The sequence below is a fragment of the Cygnus olor genome, chromosome 5, assembly GCF_009769625.2.
Source record: "Cygnus olor isolate bCygOlo1 chromosome 5, bCygOlo1.pri.v2, whole genome shotgun sequence".
Classification (NCBI taxonomy): domain Eukaryota; kingdom Metazoa; phylum Chordata; class Aves; order Anseriformes; family Anatidae; genus Cygnus; species Cygnus olor.
The window spans coordinates 13,684,118-13,705,475 of NC_049173.1; positions in this window are offsets into that span (position 1 = coordinate 13,684,118).

The following is a 21,358-nucleotide window of genomic DNA, read 5'->3' on the forward strand; positions in this document are numbered from 1 at the left end:
TTTGCTTTCCTCTGATGCTTCATAGCAGTTTATTCATCTATCAGTTTAAAATAAAAATAAAAAATGCAAAGGTGGTCCTAAGGAAAAACTGGTAGTAGAGAACTAGTTTTATGGTTGAATTACCGAACTAGAATGCTATTTGGGAAAATAAGTGGTGAAATCTTACAGAGCTCTTACCAGATTTCGTCTGTATCTTCTTTTACTGTTTCTTTTTAAATTCAAAAGCCTTAGTTCTTGAAAAAGTCTTGGAAGTATTACAGCATGCAGAACAGTGACATTGTAAAATATAAGGTACTAATCACAGAGTAGCTGTGCAACATACAGCTTTTTCTATCTGTCATATTTAATAACTAGACTATCATATCATTTGATTCCCATGTGCCAGAACTGGAGTCCTACCTCTCAACAGTTTGGAACCATGACAAAAATAATATCACTCAGCCAATCTCATGACTCAGGTGACCTTGGCCTTTGATCCAGTCAGATCCTATCAGATCTTCAGAGGGTCAAGGTACACCTGTTTTCAGTATTTTAGCATTTTAGCCTTAAGCATTAAAGGGCTACAGGGGACATGGGATACTCAGAGGAAAAGGAACTATGCTGCTGTGTGTGTGTGCACGTGTGCCAGGGGAGGGAAGTAAGTTTAATAATGCTGCTTGTTATTTAAAATCAAGTTTAGTCCAAAGCAAAACAAGGTATTTTTTTTTATGGTTAGCATACACATTTGAAAGTGTTCTTAATGAAAAAATATTGTATTAAAAATGTTCTTACAGCATGTGTGGAAAAAGAGACAACTTGGCAGGACAGGTATTGTATACATGAAATGCATTAGCATTTAGCAGTAGACAAACATGCTTTGCTGTGTGGGAAACAGAATGATCAAGTGCACATCTGCCATATTAAAGGATTACAAGAAATGGGAAGAAAATACTTCTGAATGTAAAAATATTCTGTTTTTTAAAGAGGCGTCTCTTGAAACAACCATATTATGAGATATAATACTCCCAAATCTCTTCTTGATTTAGCACTATAGAGACTATTAATGCTTATGAGTGCTTAATTTCTCTTTCTGAAGCATGTAAGAAAGTCATATGCTAGAATGTAGGAGGTTTGCAGCATGTCCATTTAGTCAGGAATAATATACAGCCAGAAGCACTGAAAATGACTATTTTGTTCATAAAAATATGCCAAGCATTTTATTCCCAGCTATGAAGTATGGAATAAACTTTTGATGATCAATGCTGACTTATATTGGAAGGTTGTGCTGTTTATACACCAGGCTAATGTGTATGCATTTTAAGCTATAGAATTATCATCAGGCAGTTCATTGTTTGCAAATGGGAAGCTTAGAAGGCTGTGAAGATAATTTCTCATGACAATTATTATGTACAGTAGGTGTAGAAATTTTTTGCCTGTGACCCTCAGTAATTGTTACTGAGGTATGCCTGCATATCTATGAGGGAGAAAACAAGTACTCTTCATTTACAGAAATAGGATATTTTACTGAAATATATACATGGAAGAGTTCACAGTGTACTGGCCCAACCACACCAGAGGACGGGACCCCAAAAAAACAGAGCAGATGATTTTGGATGCATGTTACAGCAAGTGGTGAGTGTGCCATTATAGGTAAGAATCAGTGCACTGTGTATGTAAGATCATAGAATCATTAGGATTAGAACAGACCTCCAAGATCATTTGGTCCAACCATCACCAACTAAACCATGTCCCTAAGAACCATGTCCAACTTTTCTTTAAACACCCCCAGGGACGGTGACTCCATCGCCTCCCTGGGTAACCTGTTCCAATGCCTGACTACTCTTTCTGAGAAGAAATGTCTCCTAATTTCTAACCTGAACATCCCCTGGCACAACTTGAGGCCATTCCCTCTAGTCCTATCACTAGTTATCTGTGAGAAGAGGCTGACACCCAGCTCCCCACCACTTCGTGTCAGGTAGCTGTAGAGAGCAGTAAGGTCTCCCCTGAGCCTCCTCTTCTCCAGACTAAACAACCCCAGTTCCCTCAGCTGCTCCTCATAGGACTTGTGTTCCAGGCCCTTCACCAGCTTCGTAGCCCTCCTCTGGATATGTTCCAGGGCCTCGATACCCTTCTTGTACTGAGGGGCCCAAAGCTGAACACAGTACTCGAGGTGTGGCCTCACCAGAGCTGAACACAAGGTGAGCAGAGTACAAGATGGAGCCTGAAGTATTGTGGGGAGCTTCTAATCTACGCTAGTGTTGTGGGTTCCAAATAAAAACATCTTAATTTCACAGACAGTTTTCAATAACATGGAAGATGGCATAAAGGATTTCCATCAGTTGCACTGGAGCAACTTCCACCTGGGGCCCTTTTTTAAAAATCCCATCATATAGCAGCACTCACTAATTTCACATAACTCATGGGATGCTTCTGCTTGCAGAAGGACTTCTTGGGTGAGCCAGGGTTATGGAATTAAACCTTTAATATTGCTCTAACAAAGCAGGAATGAGAGTAAAGCAGCTTACTGTAAAGAGGAGGAAAAAGGGAAAAATTACTTGCTCCTGTCTTGCTGCAGCTTTCCTTCCAGTGCTGTTACTTGTTTTTTCTTTAGTTTTCCCACTTTTAAGGTGGAGGGAAATGATCAAGTTCATCCTGCATATATGTACTGAGGGTAATGCTGAACTTGACTGAACACTGCCTACGTCACTGAGCTGTTAAGGAGGTAAATGTTTGTATTTGTGAAGTGCTATAATACGAATTATCACTTACATTAAAAATGATACTTTAATTAGCCAAAACAGAATGAGCTTTATTCCCTGAGGAGTCTGCAGTTTTCTATCCCCTTTTCTTTACACACTGATGAAATACAATGGTTTATAAAGACTTGGAGAGTTGGGTTGTTTGGATTTCTAAATAGATAGGGTGGAACAGAACAACACAATGTAATGTGGCAGTGACTTTTATCCCAGTTTGCATGCTGTTCTTTTTACATCCACTATAGACAATTAAAAGGAGATGCATTCATATAAACTGAGTCTGTAACATCACCTTTGCCTTCTTTGCTGTGCCACAAATGAGAATGAGTCAGGTGAACTGAAGTAGTATTAGTATTTCAGAAATAACAGTAGTTATTTGTTTTCCTGATCCATTTTAATTACAGAACATACAGTAGCAATCAAACATTTATCTGCCAAAGACTGTTTGGCTCCTGACTAAATATCATGGGTTCCTTCCATTTCCTCTCCAGCCCCAAACACCAGCTCTTCTCTCCTTACTGCTTTCATTTGGCCCCAGGCACTGTTTCCCAGTTCTTTGCAGCTCTTAGAAGCTTCCACCTTTTCCTAAAACCAAACAATTTATACCTTAAGGGGCAGAGCAAATAAGCCACCAGATTCCTGTGGTTGCTTCACTTGTCCTTCCCGGTGATCTTGGATGTGCTGTAACTTTTCTGTGCATGGCACAGGAAGTGCAGTCAAGCAAAGCAACGCTCCTTTCTACAGTGCATTGTGAGCAACCCCAGACCTGAGCAGCAGATTTTTTCCACAGAAGACTTTCAGATTCTGCCTCAGCCAATTGTTGGTGTCCAAGAACATAGTGTAAGGTGAAATGAATTTGGTGGGATAAAAAAGCTGTGTTCCTTCCAAGAGTGTGCACTGTCTGCACAGAAAATCGTTTATTAATAATTTCATACATTGTTTCAATCAGGGAACAGATGCATTTTGACATGTAGGAACAAGTTCTCTGTGCAGGTGGAATAGAAAGAATGATGGTCTGAATTGGTTCTTGGACTTTGTAGGCGATCTGTATTGGTTGCAAAGTCAAAAGTAAATCTTGTAAACAAACATTCTTAGCTTTAATCTTGAAAGTGCCATTTCCTTGATAGGACTGTCATATGGTTAACATTAAATTTGTGAACAAGACTGGGGACTTGCATTTCAAACATTTCCCTATTAAGGGTAGAATCATTAAGTTATAGTTCTGCAAGTAATAGATGCTTGAATTTCATTGCTGTAAGCAGCACAGAGAATTCAATATAAACTTGAATAGGTGTGTGACTGTCTAGTAGTTAGAACACTGGAATAGGAACTGGAAAATTTGGTTTGGCCTGGTCCAAGATTGCTACTGCCTTCCTGTGTAGCTTTCATTCATGAATTTGTTTACTTTATTACAGCTTCTCCATTGTAAAGTGGGTATATAATCAATATAAATAACCCAATCTATATGTAGGACTAGTTGCCCTGCAGTCCCAGTGCATCCTTTTCAGCATGGTAAGTTGGCCTTAGCAGGACTCTATGCTGTTATTGTGCTTCTGGCACTACTCCTCTTTTACAAGTTCTGTAGGATAGATCTGATGCTTCTACAGCTGATGTGATGGCCTTGGTGCAAGTAGACACTCCTGCCTTGCCAGCTCTCCTGACAGATTATAAACTTCATCTTCAGGCTATATAAATATTCAACAATCCCAACTTTTATATTTTTCTGGTCAGATTCTCACTTTCCTATGTTATGAGTAGATTTACTCGTAACCCCTGTGTATTTAAGAAGCTTAGAGAGAAAAAGGCAAACGCAAATAACTTTAAAATGGTATTTGAAAGCTTTTTTATTATTTTACCATCTCAGGATATCTGGAGGGAGGGGAGGACACATCAGTTTCTTTTGATACAACCTGCAGATTGCTTAAACCATTCAGGAGCCCGAGAATGGTTTACCCCAAAGCTTGCTTTATCTCAGGTCAGGAAGTACAAAGTTTTCTACATATGTAGGATTTGGGTTTGAGAATGGGGCAACAGATCATCTTCAAGCATATACAGGAACAAAATGGATGAACTGTCCAGCTTGGAGAAAACCTCATGACTCTCAGAAGACAAACATCAAAGTCAATGACAAAGAAAACACACGTGTTTAACTCTCTCTTCACTCTGGAAATGACATCCAGACTTCAGCACCCTATTCCTTAGACTACCTAGCAGACTGGTTCATATGTTACTGCCAAAGAATATTCAGTGGGTCACAATGATAAGCAGCATGCTTGTATCTGGTGTATCTGGCAGTCGTGCTGCTACACTGTTCTCAGATCTGTACATAATCTTGCATATATCATGGATGATACTGATAGAGAAACTTAAGGCCAAGTCTGGCTGTCCACATATATTTGAGACTTACTGAAGTAAAATGGGATCTTTGAGTTGAGATCAATAGTAGGATTGGGCCTTAAGAAAAGAGCTGAAAAGCCCTATTGATTTACTACATTAAGAATCAAAAAAAAAGACAACAAATCAACCAACCAAACAAAAAAAACCACCCTGATTCTGAATGAGGCTCAATATTCTAGGAAAAAAAAAAAGACAAAATAATTGTCTTATATGTTCAGATTAAGTATTTTCTCTGATAGTCTAAGCATGTACCTAAGGCTTCTAAATTTATTTCCTAGCCTCACTAGCCAAGTGACCTTTCTGAAGTTATTTATATTGTCTTTATATTTGTGTGCAATTACTCAGCATAAATCAGAATGAGAATTCAAGGCCCCCTTCTGCTTTACCTTTATCAGTATGCAATGAGTCTGATCCAAAGTCTGCTGAAGGCAGCAGATGGGGCCCCATTGACATTAGCTGACTTTGACTCAGAGCATCATATATACCACACCAAATTCTGATCCCCTGTATAATGCATCCCAGTTCAGCTAAGTGACAAGTCATAAGTTTTCTGTCATACCTGAAAAAAAAAGTATGTTTTGGAGGTCTCTTCACATCCTTACTTATGTACATAAAAGGCTGCTCCTTGTATTCAACAAAAAGAAAAATAAAAGTTCTGCTAGCAGCATACTTAATGGAGCCTGGTTCCTTACAGATGTATGTAGTGTGCCAAAGTGCTGCCTGATCTACCCACTGCAAAATCTTCTGTGATATCCTTTGGGCCTCCTATAACACCTCTTGCAGCAGTATCTTTAGCTCCCTCTCGTAAGATTCCTGTCATTTTGGTTTCCTACTGATCTTTTTTTTGACCTGTTAGATGACCAGGGGACAACAATATCTGATGCAAAGCTACGTTAGGAATTCTCTTTATGGAGAACTAGTATGGTCTCTATTCAGGTGCTGATTTTCGAAAACGCTTATGAAACTGAATTAACATCGGGACTCCTATCTGGAACTAGGATGTAAAAAGTATGTCAGACTAGGTAGAAATTCATCACTGAAGGCTCAAAGTCAGCTCAAAGTCACTAGGTAATGGAGGCAAAGAAACTGGTCAGTAGACAGTCATTATGAAGAGGAGAAATGTGTGGTTACGTAAGATTGGTTTCTTCTAAATATTTTAATTCTCTGTGCCAATGGTGGGCCAGGTAATTATTGACCTTTTCATAGAGGAATGAATACAAAAGAATTTTTTTTCTGTCCATTGTTAATCCCTGTCAAGGTATGGGAAACAACTTTATGTTCTACTATGCATTCCTGCATCAGGAAAGATGGCTTAGAATCACTGTCTGTTATCCTTTTCCTTCAGTGGAAAGCCCTCAGAAAGTTAGATATGGTGTGCTTTTTGGTACTCTTTTGGCAGATATGGACAGGAGGTTTTTTTTTTTTTCAATACCAGGATAACTTGTCCAAATCTGTAATTTAATATAATCTGTCTTCAGTGTCTGTCATTTGTTCTCCATGTAAAGCCCCCATGTTTTAATATGGACAAATTGCACTATGGATTTTCACATGATTAATGGCAGCCATTGGGATTTAAGGAGACTGGTTCCAGTCAGGAGTTCACAGCTGAATTTTGTGATTCTGATTCTTATAGGTCCAATGGATCCAGTAGGGAAAAACAGTTCACAACATTTCTCTTTGTGATTCTCAAAGCTTTAACGCAATATATATTTTTGCCCTGCAGTATATGAAGTCTGATGAGTACAGCGTAGAATGCTCAGTTTGTTCAACTACGCTCTTCTACCATTTAATGTATTCCTGGCGTTTTTTCTGAGTACACAACCTAAGGAGAAAATGTCATCAGCCATGTAAAACCATTGAAATATCTGGGAAAGAAATTGTCCTCGAGTCTCAACAAATCATCTTTTTACAGCATTGCATGTTAAGAATTCATTTAAGAAACGATCCCCAAGAGGCCACATGTGAACACTGTGCCATCCTAATCTATCTTTTCCTGCCTATTAGGTTGGTAATGGGGATTCCTTTGCACAGTCATTATGCATTGTTGTCAGTCTTGAGCCAGTTTTATGACCTGTATCCAAAATGTACCCACATTCTCATTAAATGCTTAAAATGATCCATTAATCTCTTGCTTTCTCTATTTTTTTCTGCCTTCTTATAGAACTTTAAAATATTGGTATTTTTTAGATGGCAGGGAACCAACATAACTAGAACTATAATACATTCATAGTTCACCAATCAGAGCTTTTACTTATTTCTATTTTGACACACCGGAGGGAAGGGATGCCATCCAGAGGGACATGGACAGGATTGAGAGGTAGGCCTGTGCAAACCTCATGAGGTTCAGCAATGCCAAATGCAAGGCCCTGCATCTGGGCCAGGGCAATCCCAAGCACAAATACAGGCTGGGGGGAGAATGGATTAAAAGCAGCCCTGAGGAGAAGCACCTGCGAGTGTTGGTTGACAAGAAGCTAGACATGAGCTGGCAATGTGTGTTTGCAACCCAGAAAGCCATCCGTGTTCTTCACTGCATCAAAAGCAGTGTGGCCAGCAGGCTCAGGGAGGTGATTCTCCCCCTCTGCTTGCTCTTATGAGACCCCACCTAGAGTACTGCGTTCAGCTATGGGCCACCAGCACAAGAAGGACATGGGCATATTAAAATGAGCCCAGACAAAGGCCACAAGGATGATCAAAGGGCTGCAGTGTCTCTCTTATGAAGACAGGCTGAGGGAGTTGGGGTTTATGGAGAAGAGAAGGTTCCAGGGAGGCCTTATAGTGGCCTTTCAGTACCTAAAGGGGACTACAGAAGAGCTGGGGAGGGACTCTTGGTCAGGGAGTGGAATGATAGAATAAGGAATAATGGCTTTAAACAAAACAAAAAACACCAACCAACAAAAAAGGTAGGTTTAGACTAGATATTAGGAAGAAATTATTTACTGTGAGGGTGGTGAGGCACTGGAATAGGTTGCCCAGAGAAGTTGTGGGTGCCCCTGGAAGTGTTTAAGGCCAGGCTGGATGGGGCTTTGAGCAACCTGATCTGGTGGGAGGTGTGTCTGCCCATGGCAGAAGGTTTAGAATTAGATGACCTTTAAGGTCCTTTCCAACCCAAGCTATTCTATGATTCTATTGTGAGTACCAATCTTCAACAAGCAAATCTAGCACAGTTTAACATCCAAATGATTGTGCTGAATCCCAGAGGCAGCACTCATAGACCGTAATAAACATTTCCTAGGTCCTATTGGCAGTGTATGCACTCAGGCAGTTTGGTTATTGTTATTATCTGTTAGGATATGCTGTCAGTGTCCACAGAAATAGTTTGCATCTTTTCTTGAATGTGGAGAAGATATGGTCACCTTTAAGAGTTGCAAGAGAGATTGTTTCATTTTAAGGTTATAGTCTAGTTTGGCCACTGAAGGTTTTAAGACAAAATTTTCCTCTTGTCCAACTTTTAAAGCTCCTCTGATCAGAAAATGAAAGTCAGTTGGTCATGATTTAAAAGCAAACAAACCAAAACTTATAATGCACATTACATTGAAGGTAGGATGCAGTAATAATATAAAAATCATAGAAATATACTAAGGGCCCAATGACTGTCCGTTGTAAGTTAGGAGAAATCTTCATTTTAGTGAGCATGTTAATAAACAGACTATTCTATTCAAGGCAGCACAATCACTATAAAAATACAGAAGGAAAAAAGTTCCAGTAAAATAATTTCTAATACTAGTTCATATTCCCTGTCCTGGAACTGTACTAACCTGGGTAAAGGAAGATAGACTCAACCCTTGTCTTTTCCTGACTGATTGCTAGCCATAAGCTGCTGGTATTGGAATTAGAAACTGTCTGCACACACTGCTCTCTATTTGGCTGACAAAGTACTAACAGAGCAAATTGTAGGTTATTTTACTCTTCAACACAGGCTGTTGCCCCCTAAGTTTGCTGATATGGTAACACTGGTCTACACCATCTCTATTAGTTTTTTTTTTTTTTTTTTTCCCCCAAATAAATAGAGTGAAAGTGGATGGGTAGACTCTTTGCAACACTTGTGTCAGCTGTGTACTGATAGTTCTGCACTTACCTGCATTGTGTGATCATTAGTTTGATCACTACCTAATGTCTGATCATTCTTCCTGCAGAGCTTGCTGTTTTATTAAACTGCTTCTCTAGTATTGTGAGTCTCTGAAGCTGGGTTATCTTCTCTTGAGGAAAGGAAAAAAGATCAGGGATATACCTATTGTAGCAGAAAGTGTACTCTCCTTGGTAAACTTATGTCCATGTATACATACCAAATTAATAATCATAATTGTAATCATATTGGTAATCATAATTAATCCTAACTGGTAATCGTAGTTAATCCTAATCTCAAGGGATCAGACAAGAAGTGTGGATAGTTGGCCCACTCTCTCTGTTTCTGCTTTCCACCAATGTTTGGAAATACACCAAATTTCCTGAAAAACAAAACAAAACAAACAAACAAAAAGAAACAAACCCACAACTAAAAATGTATGATGCAGTACATGCTTCCAGGTACCAGCTGTCTCCTAATAGCATCACCTGTGGACTGATGCCATGTGACCTTGTTACTCATCTACAACCTATTTCTGTCTCTCTGTTTGTCTCAGGTATTTTTAATATGTCCATCACCAGGGTTTATCATAATCCATAGTACTTACCTTTAACTGTTTAGCAAGCCTAACTTTTAACATTCCTGTGTTTTGATCAAATCTTCCTTGCTTTAAGGCCTCCATTAAAGGCAGTGGAAGCATTCCTGTACATTTTAAAGGATACCAGATCATTCTGCAGTAACTTTACTGTCAGTTTTAGTTATTTTAGATCATATTTAAGAGCTATCAAGAGTAAAATTGTCTGATGTGATGTCATGGCAGTGGATGATATCCAAACTTTTTTGAAAGCAAGGACTTTATTATGGACAAAGCGCTGCTTATTTTAGTTTTTCTTTACTTGGTTTATCACTGATGGCCAAGATGATTTGCAATCAATATTGCAAATTCTCTTCATTCAGTATTTGCTAACATTACTGTTCATCTTCAAGTCTTTAACAGAATTTTTTGAATATTTTAAATGTGTGGGATTACTGATGGCATGGTTTCCATACACAGATTGGAAGTATTATATTCGTACAGAACATAGCCTGTTTGAGAACCTAGCATGGCTAGGACTTTAGGTGCTATTGCATTAATAACAACACACACTCCCATCTTTGTTGTTAATGAAAGCCATGTAACTATGTTATGAAATGCACCTGTATTATGACGCTGTTACAATGACAATGGTCCCTATGTTTTTAAAACAACAAACAAACTGTAATTTAAAATTACAATTTAATAAAATGAAATCCATTAATATCCATTTTAATTTACAAATACAGAAGGTCCATTTTTGCCTCGACAACTTTAAGAAATTGGATCTTGTTAGATTTGAGGAGCAGATGGGAAGAGCTGGCATTTAGCATACTTATAATTTTATTTATTTTTTTTAACAAACAATGCTAGATATGTGTACCATGTCATTCCTGAGAACACTGATGTGCCACTCACTGTCAGAGGCCCCATTCTTGTGGCCTCCTGAGAGAGATGTGATGAGAAATTTTGCACTTCACTGGACTACTCTAATCTCTGTGACAAGTTAGTGGTGGCATTACTATGCCCCAAAGTTCCAAATTTATAAGACTGTCTTATAGTCAACAAGATACTTGGTTTTAGATTTGGTTTTAGACTTGGTTTTAGACTTCAGACTGCATTTAGACCTCATCTTCAGAGTTTTCTCAGAAACAATGAAGGCTAGAATTGCTATTAAACAAAGCCCATTTAAATAAAGATTAGTGGGATTTGTAAATTGGAATCCTCTTGAATTTTTCATCTACATCTGAAAAGGAAGCACTGATATCATAATAATTTGAATAATATCGGGGCAGCCAGTAACGATGAGTTCAGTATTAATAATGGACTGTGAAAAATCACTTTACCTCAGTAGATCCATAGTCACATCTTTCATGATCCTGAAAAAGCTCTTACAAATAGCTAAATAGCTGTCCCAAATCCTCTAGATTAAAAAACAAAACAAAACAAAAAACAAACAACAAAAAAAAAACTTGCTGGAGCCAAGATTTCTAGCTTTATCTTTAATACTTGTTTCTCCATGGTGTTTTTGGTAATGGTACAAGAGCAAAGTCACCTGGTAAGGTAGCTGTGTTGCTGACAGAGGAAGCAGAACTGGTGCTGCTTTCTGATGTGCATGCTCTACACAGTCATGTTCCCCAGTTCCTGGCCTTGCAGTCCTTGCTGCCACCATAATAAGTTCCCTGCAGCTGCAGTGGCGGAGCCGAGCCCTGGATCCTGGGACGTACTGCTAATGGAGTTCATAAAGTCACAGCACAATGCCAAAAAGTAGTGGTGCCTACTGCCAGGGGTGCTTGGCTGGTACTGTGGATCTATCTGCCTGAGTGATTAGATGATATGTACCAGATGCAAAATAGCCTCTCTTTTTTTTTTTTTTTTTTTTTTTTTGAGCAGAACACTCACGATGGATTTTCTTTCTTTTCTTCCCTTCTGTATTTCATAAGCTAGCATGCTCATGTATGACGGACTATTACATTTGATGAAAATGATTACTCTTTCATCAACTAGTCCTGCTTTTACAGTCCTGCTGATGAACCCATAGAGATGTAGACTGTGTTAATTTGCACAGTTAGCTCTGGGAGTGTACTTAATGGGACTGTCCATAACTATGGTTTGTGTGTTCCTTCTGCACAGCTGCACTCCATCTTTTCATCTCTGCCTGCTTTCTAATGTTTCCAGTGGATTGGTTGGAAATAACAGGTATATATTTTACACCTTAGTTTACAGTTAAAACTCTAGTCACTGAAATAAATATTTCCTATCTAATGAGCTACTGCCCTGAGAAGCCCTGAAATATTTAGCCACGATGTCTAGACCAAAGTCTATTCTAGCCCATCAGTCTGTTATTGTCTGCCAAAGGTTTAGTTTCATCCTATAAAATAAATTTTAATCCTATTTTCTATCTGCCATCTTTCATGTTTATGATACAATAAGAACAAATTATGTACTCTTCCAGTTGACTGGAATATCAAGACTTTCTGCACTGTCATGGCTTTAGTTTTCTTAGAAGTATATTCTAATTTGAATGCAAAAGAGTTGTAGAGAATTAAAATTTACCCGGTTTGATTTTTGGTCTGATGCTTGGTCCATGTATGATTGCTATATATTAAACATTTAGTATTGCACTAAAAGTTAGATATTCTCTGGTAATGAACCAAGTGCTTATATAGATCGATAAATGTTATTATATCTTTCTATGCCTGGAAAACTCGTAAGGTTCATGAAATAAGAAAATTCCATAACCATATTTAAAAATATATATTTATGTTTTTACTGAATACTTGTTAGCCTTCACCACCACCAATTCAGAAGCTAGGGTGAGTAAATTGGGTTACCGTTTTTGCCATCAATATCTAGCAGGTTTCTAAATACTTCTCTACAATGATATTCCCCAATATGGCTACTCCATATGTTCCGTAGGTGCTGACGTAGGAGATGAGATATTTACTATACTATTATAAAAGCTGCATGCAATGAACATTCATTGATGTGTTTGTTTAGAATACTTCCAACGTTGATCTTTATCAGTATGTAAGTTAACAAAAAAATCATGAGTGATTCCTTTCTTGGAAGAAGGTATTGCTCCCCTGACTATATTATTTGCTTTTCACTTCCATTTTAGTTACACACTGCAGGGGAAACAAAACAGAATGCGAAGTTGAATCAACATAATGGCAAGCATATAAATGGAAAAAAAGAAAAAAAAAAAGTAAAAACCAGTGATCACTATCTTTTGCTGCTAGACTGGAATCTCTCTCCTTTCCTAAATTTTGATAGAATATTTTATAGATGTATTAATGAAGAGTTAAGAAATTAAAAGTTGTTATATAATAACATGAATCAATCTGATTTTCTTATATAGAGAGAGATAATAAATAATAGATTTTCTGAATCTTCTGAGTAGGTCTTTCCCTGACATTTGCAGAAAGAAATAGAATTTTTCCGAAAACCCTTAATTTCAGATGTAAAGTGGCTTGGCTGCATTCATAAACAGAGCCATGAATTCTTTTCCATCTGAACTTATGTTCTTTGATTTTCACTGAATGACTGACCATTTCAGCACGCTCTCCTGATCGTATATAATTCAGTCCTTGACCATGACAAACCAATCATTCACAACTGACCCTTGAAATTAATTAATGCCAATCACTGCTATCAGTCAAGAGACATACTAAGGGATTTCAAAAGAAGAGATTGATGTTACATAGTACTAAAGGTAGATGTAGAAAATGCAGTCAGTCAGTGAATTTCAGAACTTAAATTACATTTATAGATTGCTAACATCCTTTCTAGTACATGTAGTTATAAGATGGTAGTCGTCAATGTATACTGAAGCTGGAACAAGTGCTCAGTGTGAAAATGCTAATTTTCAGATACTTATATCTTGAAAACCATAGGTGGTCTTGGCATGGAAAATAACATGCTACCTCCAAATCTGAATCTCTAAAGCATAGCAGGAGGCAGATCTAACCAACACTGTGACCATATGTGTTTGGGATTTCATACACAATAATTAATTTCCATTCTGTAAAAATGAATAATTTAATGTAACATCCCACATCAAGAGATGCAAACACAAACTGATACTTTTTTTAAAAAAGCCATTGAATGAACTTTTTTTCTAATCAAAAGCAACTTTAAGTGCTATGAATAAATATAAAATGAAAAGAAAACTATTTAACTGCTTTTATTTCTCAACATCAGCATCCTATGAAGACTGTCTCTTGGCAATTGAAAGATGTTTAATTGAATAAAGGACTTAGAAGGAATATGTAATGTGCAAATTGATGCTATCTGTATATGTACCTAACATCTATGTTCTGATCTAAATGTGCTTCTAGTTACGAACGTGTTCCCTCTTTCCTATTTGATTTGCTGCTGTAGATGAACCATCATCAAAATACTCAACATTTTTACTTAAACTCAACAAACTTGACACACCTGCAGGCTGTCTCTTCACTGAACCAGTGATAACCAATAGGATTTAATGTAATTCTTTGACACAGGTCATCTCAATAAAAGTCTTTATAGAAATTAAAATTCTGGTGCCAGATAATCAACAACACCAGTGCTGTCATGTTATCTGGGGGTCTACTTTCCTAATGAAATGAGAGGTAAATCATTTTAGTGTCACTCTCTATGTCTGCTGAGAGCATATTTGCACCAAACTGTCCAACACGTGGTGCTTGTATAAAAACATGTTGTGCCAAATCTTGCAAGTGATACTTGAAGTTTCTAAAAAAAAACCACCCTGCTAGTTGATGCATTTGTCGCCTGTTTACCACATTCAGCTGCCACTCCTAGCTCTGTCCAAGTGCAAAACAGCCTATTTTTTTTTTTTTTCAAATAAAAAATAAGTCACGACAGAAACAAGAACTGAATCTTTAGTTTAGAATTGCTCTGCTAGCAGAAGATTGACTACAAATCAAAACCACGTGCCTGCCTGGAAGTTTTTAGCCACCAAAAACTGTCGATCAACAATGAAGGCGGGGGGGTCAGAAATCGTTAGGCTCCTGGGCACATTTCAAAATCCCACTAGATGCCAGTCTGACTACGTATCTCAGAAAAAATGTGGTCCTTATGAATGGTCTCTAATCTCTAATACCTGTGAGATCTTGATCCAAATGATGAAATTAGGTCTACATCCAGGTCCTGTGGAACAGCTAAAGCTCCCCATAGCTGCTGATGACAGAAATTCTTATCGCAGAATGGTGGAGACTTCTGGGAGATACATGTGCTGTTTTCGGTGTCTTGTATAGGGTGTGTCACAGAATTGATGGCTGCCAGTGAAGAAAAGGATATTCTCCCAACCTTCTCTGCTTTCGGTACCAGGTTTGTATTACATTACAAAAGAGCACCTATCAGCAAGCAAAGAATAGCATTCATTGCTTTACAAGTAGAAAAATATTTGATTGTTTGACTGGATGTTTGTCAGTAAGAGAATAGCTGATTTTTATCTTGCAGAGCAGCATAACTGGAAAGGCAATCAAGGATCAGACATCCAGATCCCAGAGCCAAAGACGGAGCTAGCTGTGCTGTGACACTCCTGATATCTTGATAAATGACACTCTTTTGTAGTGGGTGTGAAGAATGTCAACTGGAAGGATGTTGTTAATGATGACATTATTCCCATTATGTAGATTTTGCTTTTCTTTAGCAATGCTTAGAAACTTGTTTCTCATGCTCTCTTACTTTATGGTATCATCATTGACATCTGTTCTTTTTAGACTTCAACACAGTCTTGCCAGATCTACAGTCCACCAGGAACACTATTTTTTTTTTTTATATATATATTTTTTTTTACATACATACATAAATATATTTTTTCCCCTAAAAATACTGTTTCAGCAAAGAGTTAGCAGTGTAGTGATTTTTGGCAATTTTTTTAGTGAGGTGGTTTGTTAGCTTGAAACTGAACATTATTTAAAAAGGAAGTATCTTGAAATGTTGCAATGCCAACTTCAGTTTCTGGATTGAAGAACCCAATAGAGATGACATAAGAATTACAAAGATTTTTCCCCAAGTATTTCTGTTCATCTCACAGCATATACTTACATATCAGAAGACAAGGTAATGTGTTCCCTGCTACTTTTGAGTGAACTTAGGTATGAGACGTTCTAGTTTAATTGACAGCTGCCCAGCCGCAGCTGTATATTCCTTGGTGTCAGGATATCTTTTTTTCCACACAGAGTTCCCTAATGTCCTGGCTACACGGCTAGGAGGATCTGAAGGGGTTTGCACATCCCTTCATTGCAGTAAACTTTTCAATGCATGTGACTTCAGTAAAGACATACTCTTAGCTCACTGTTGGCTAATGCTACCTGTGTGTGCTGAAACAAATCTTAAGACAGCAAAGTGAGAAGGATAACTGATGGGTTTATGCCTTTCAGTACAGCATATATCAACAGAAGGTCTGTTGTCCTGCAAGTACTGCTTTTTTTTTTTTTTTCTGCTCTGACTGTTGTTAATGAAGCTGCAGCTCGCTTCTGTCTATCCCTGGTTTCCGGTGTCTGGATTGGTTTGAGGTTGAGAGTGGTTTCCTGTTTCTGTGCAGCTCTGGCTAGTCTAATTGAAAAGACATGTCAGCAAATATGTGTCCAGTGTGGCTAGGGAAAGAGCCAAGGTCCGGTTTTCTTCAGCTAAGTGCTATGAATATAGAAATCTTTGTAGAAATAGAAGAAAAATCAATAGGCTGATGTTTGATGTGAACAGCAAAGTTTGTTTCCTTCTAGTGAGCCCAGGCAAGTGCATGGAGGGGAGTATGGGCCTTCTGCAAGAAGGACAAATGCAGACAAGAACAAGAGGAAATATCAGTGACAGGAAAATCAGTTCAGTAGTTGTCCTCTTGTCTTCTTCCAGCTTGGCTCTGCATGTGTGAATAAACAGAGCTGAATAAGGAAAATACTAAACCTATATATCAAGCCCTTAAGACTGAATCCGTCAGGAACAGCTTCAAGTTTGTACCCTAAGCAAAGAAAGGTTATTATGAAAAGAATAACCAAGTATTGCTCTGTGTTATGAAGAACTTTTTTTTTTTTTTTTTTTTTTTTTTTTGGTGGGGGGGAGAGGGGCAGGGGGAGGGGGATAGTTAAGGAAACCATGGTCATTGTGTGAAGAATGTATCCATTCATAAGATTTGACTGAATTTCCAGTGCCATTACTTTGCAGCTACAAGTCTCTTGGATGCAGTATTGTCCTTTTGATATATTGTAGCAGTTGTGACAGACGTTAGGAATCTATTGTTTCAAGCAAAATGAATATGGAAAAACAAATTATAGAATTGGTCCAAAAGGCCTGACACTCTAAGGTGCAGATCTTGCATGGTATTAGATGGAAATATAAGACTACTCATACTTTCTAATACACACAGTATACACTTCCAAGGAACTTAATATCAACATGCAAAACTAGAGCTATGTCTAAGTCTTGGCGGATTATACACCTAAATAGACAAGAAGAATAGTGGCAGCATTACTGAAGACTTAGTCTTCCATTTTCAGTGATGGATAAGCAAAGCACACTCTCTCCTTACTGCATCCCTTCAGTTCAAATTCCTGTTGCCCACACTGTTGTGTGTGGTGGTAGGTACTGTGAAAGTACCCTCTTCTCTGGAGGCAAAAGTATGAACCAGTGTATTGGTGCTCTAGTGAGGGGCTGAGATGTGTCTGGAGTTACCATAATGTGGTCTGTCCTCAGCCTTGGAGTAGGTGTCATTACTGTTCACCTGGATTGGGAAGTTCACGTTTTGCCTTTAACTAGAGTTCTTCTGAGGCCTTCTGCTTCCCCAGTCAATTTTTCTGAATCCTTTGACTCACGGCTTGCTGGCACAGTGATTTCAGCATGAAGCTAAAATGAGAGTAATGTATTGGTCTTTTATAGATACCTGTCTGATGAGTAGTCTATGTGTAAAGAGATGGGAGAGAACTTCTGGGAGTTCTTCTGAAGGTTATATGGCAGTTTATGGCCTGTATTCATCGTTTTCAAGGTCCAAATCAGTTTTGACAATAGATTTCTCTCTCTAGTGTGCTATGAAGGGGTTATAGAGTGGTTCTGATTTTGGTGAGGTGAATTTGGATATCAGTGTCAGAACTACAGGTAAACTGGAGGAAGAATGCAAAGTCAAACCCAGATTGCCTTTGTCCCAGTCTTAGGCATATGAACAGTTGTCCTTTGTTCCTTGTTTCTTTTCCTAAATGGCAAAAGTTGAGACGGGTTCAAGAGAGACTGGACAAGTTTATGGAGGAGAAATCCTTTGAAGATTGCTAAATATGTAGAAACCACATCCAGCTCTGGAAGGCCCCATGTTGAAAACAGTTGGTGTCTGGGAAAGTATTAGCTGGAACTATCATGTATGTTTGTTTGCCCTGCTGTTTGTCTTCCTTAGCCATCTGGTAATGGCTAGATTTTTTTTTTTCCAAGTTGAAATCGTGGGGTGATTCAGACACCCTTTCCTCTTTGTACAGTCACATTCGTTCTCTTGCCATGAAACAAATGTTTTTGGCACTATTCTAGGTCATACCCCCCCCCCCTTTTTTTTTTTTTTTTTTTTTTTTTTTACACCAGAAGACAGCATCATAGGCTGCACAGGAGATTATCCTTCAAAAATGCTGTTTTGGGGGCGGTGGAGATTGTTCCATTCTTCCTCTAATTCTGCCACAGGTTCACAGGTTTAAGAATCACCAGTTCTAGAGTGGGACCAATCTTTACTATGGGTCTTGACCTTGAGCTTGACTAGAGAAAATCCCTTTTCTTAGTTCAGTGCCATCAGGCATTTTTATTTTCTTCTCCCCTGGTGGAGTCTATAATTTCTATTCTCTGGATGATTTCTTACCCAGGTTCTGTTATGTGTCATTCTTCCTCCCTTTGGAATAATTCAGAGCTGAGAATGAGGAAGGGGGAACCTAATGATTTCGAGAAGGCTTGTGCCCACGGGAATGATAAACAGGCAGCATTATCTGATAGGTCTTTGGTCCTACCAAAGGACCAAAGCATGATTATCCCTGACTCAACCTGTTTATTATTATAAAATGGATTTCTATTGTGCCTTCCACTCTTTCTGTCTGATGTACTCTGTCATGGCAGTGTACATGTTATAGGCTGTGAGAAACAATAGCATTATTTATGTAAACATAAATACATAAATATACATATGTTTTGCCCTTTTAGGGGGCAAAATATTTGTAGTTCTGTTCAGGTCTGTACTGTCCTATACCAAGATTGAAAAAGACAAATCCTACCTTGCTGAATCCAAATGGATTACCAGTTGTGAAATACAGTAACCGTAAATGCTGCTGTTAGAAGAAAAAAAAAAGAAATGTATTAGTGTTGTAGACCTTTCCATGTCACTGTTGCAGATTTTATTATTGTTTGTTTGATCAATATATTAAAAGCAAAAACAAAAACCATCAAACAAAACAAAACAAAACGCACACTGTTTCCTCTCCCTCTAGGGCCATATCCTTTTGTTCCTCACTGTGCATCTCTGTCAAGAGCAACAAGATGTTCGACCAGCTGGACCTGTGCATTATATTCTCAGAGAACTTCATACATGCACATCTCTTTCAAAACTTTCACAAATAAATAAATAAATAATTTCAGGGTTTGAGTCAGTGCACAGATGCAGAAGTGGTTAAACTGGCTAAACGTTCTTCTGCTTTGGTGTATAAGTAGTTAACTGCATGGGAGGTGGATCATACCTATCTTTGCAGAGATGTGGGGTGTGGGGGAATGACAAAAAAGTGTTGGTGAGACAGAGGGGAAGCATTGTTTGGGAAGTTAAGATTGTTCTTAGGAAACCATTTAGCCAGCCTGCATCTGATTAACAGGTTGAACCCTGGACATTGAGAGCTTTGTTAATATTTATTTATTTATTTATAATAATTTATAATACTTTGCTTTGATTTCTGGTCATATTGTCCCAGGGATTATACCTGATCTTGACTGGATCTGTGTTTTTCTGCATCATTTCACTTGCTTACACTACCAAGCCAATGTTTTGGCTGATTTGATCCCTGTTAAGAAGGGGGGCAGGTCTGAAAAAACAGAATGGGGATCAAAGAAGTGAAAAGAATGTAACTTTTTGATGGGAAACGAGTAGAATGAGAAGAAGAAGGAGATCCTTAAGAGTTTTTATTGATAAAATACTGGAAATGAAGTTTATTTCCCAACTCACTTATGCTTTTGCTAAAACACAGATTTTCACTTTGTCTTAATAGCTGGAATTTTGATCACTTTTTTTCACCCTATTCTTACTTGTTATTTAATGGTCTTAAGAGTTTATTTATTTATTTTTAATTATTATTATTATTATTTTGCAAATGTCTGGGAGATCCATCACCCCAAATAAGTAGACTTTAAAGGTCAAGAGAGCTCTTATCCTTTCAGTTCATTTCATGAGAGCTCTGAGCAGCAGGCACAGCAATCTCAGCATGGACTCAACGATATTTCCTCACAATGTAGCCAGAAACTGCATGCCTGCAGGGTAAAACAAAATTACCAGTGTTCCCCCATGAATGTCCTACACCTCAAGAGGCCACAGCCAGCTACAGAGCAGTTAGCTGCATGGCTGAGCACTAGCAGTAAATGCTTACTTCAATTGTGGCAACTGCCACTCAGAAGGGATGCATTTAATCTTGAAGGACAGATGTCTCAAGACATCTTGCCTAAGTGACACAAAGTCTCTGGATGTAGAAAGGAGTGCTGAAGGGTTCTGTATGTAGAGAGTTTCTCTATGAAAGCGGGGTAAGGGAAGAGAATATGGATAGCAGTTAATAATTTACCTTTGATATTAATCTTGTCCTCATGTCTAATGAAAACGCCTAATTAATGCACACAGAAAAATGTGAAATCTGACAACATAGAAGAAAACCAAAAATACAGTAAAGAAAACTCTCTGATTTTGCTCATTATTATTAATGGAAATGTACAAAAAAATTTTGATGAACCTATGCAATGGCCTGATGAGAACCGGATTCGAAAACGTACAGAAATTTTCTTTGGGACTAACATTACTAAACGAGATGGTGTAACATTACTAAATGGAGAGAGTATGCCAGTGAATTGCTGCTTCTGATGGACCCCAGTGAGGCCTTCTTGGCCCAATCTGTTTCCCCACCCAATTCAGACAGAACCTGCTGCCATTCACTATTAAACATTCTGTACGAAAATGGTAATAGCATTGAGATTTCTTGTGAGATAAGCAGAAATTAAGGTCAAATGACAGTAAAATGCAGACTATATTTCAACAGCGCAGAAGGGTGTAGGGGGCACTGTAAGGATATAGGCTTCAAGTTCACCCATGCAATTTTGAAAGCTGTGGGAGAATTCTTACAGCATTATATAAAATATATTTTTAAAGCCTTTGCTACTGTCAGTTACTTTGTGAATTTTAAAAGTATAACCTGAAGGTGTAATAAATACCGTGCAACTTGATCTGAAGAGAACTTTAGGTAACTTACTGTAAATGCACACACACACAGTTCTTTCTAAATATATCGGCCTATTTACTGCGGTAGTTACCTGTTTTAAGACTTGTAGTTATATTAAGTGAAATAGTGTGCCTGGGCTAATACATTTTCAGAGAGCCTATTT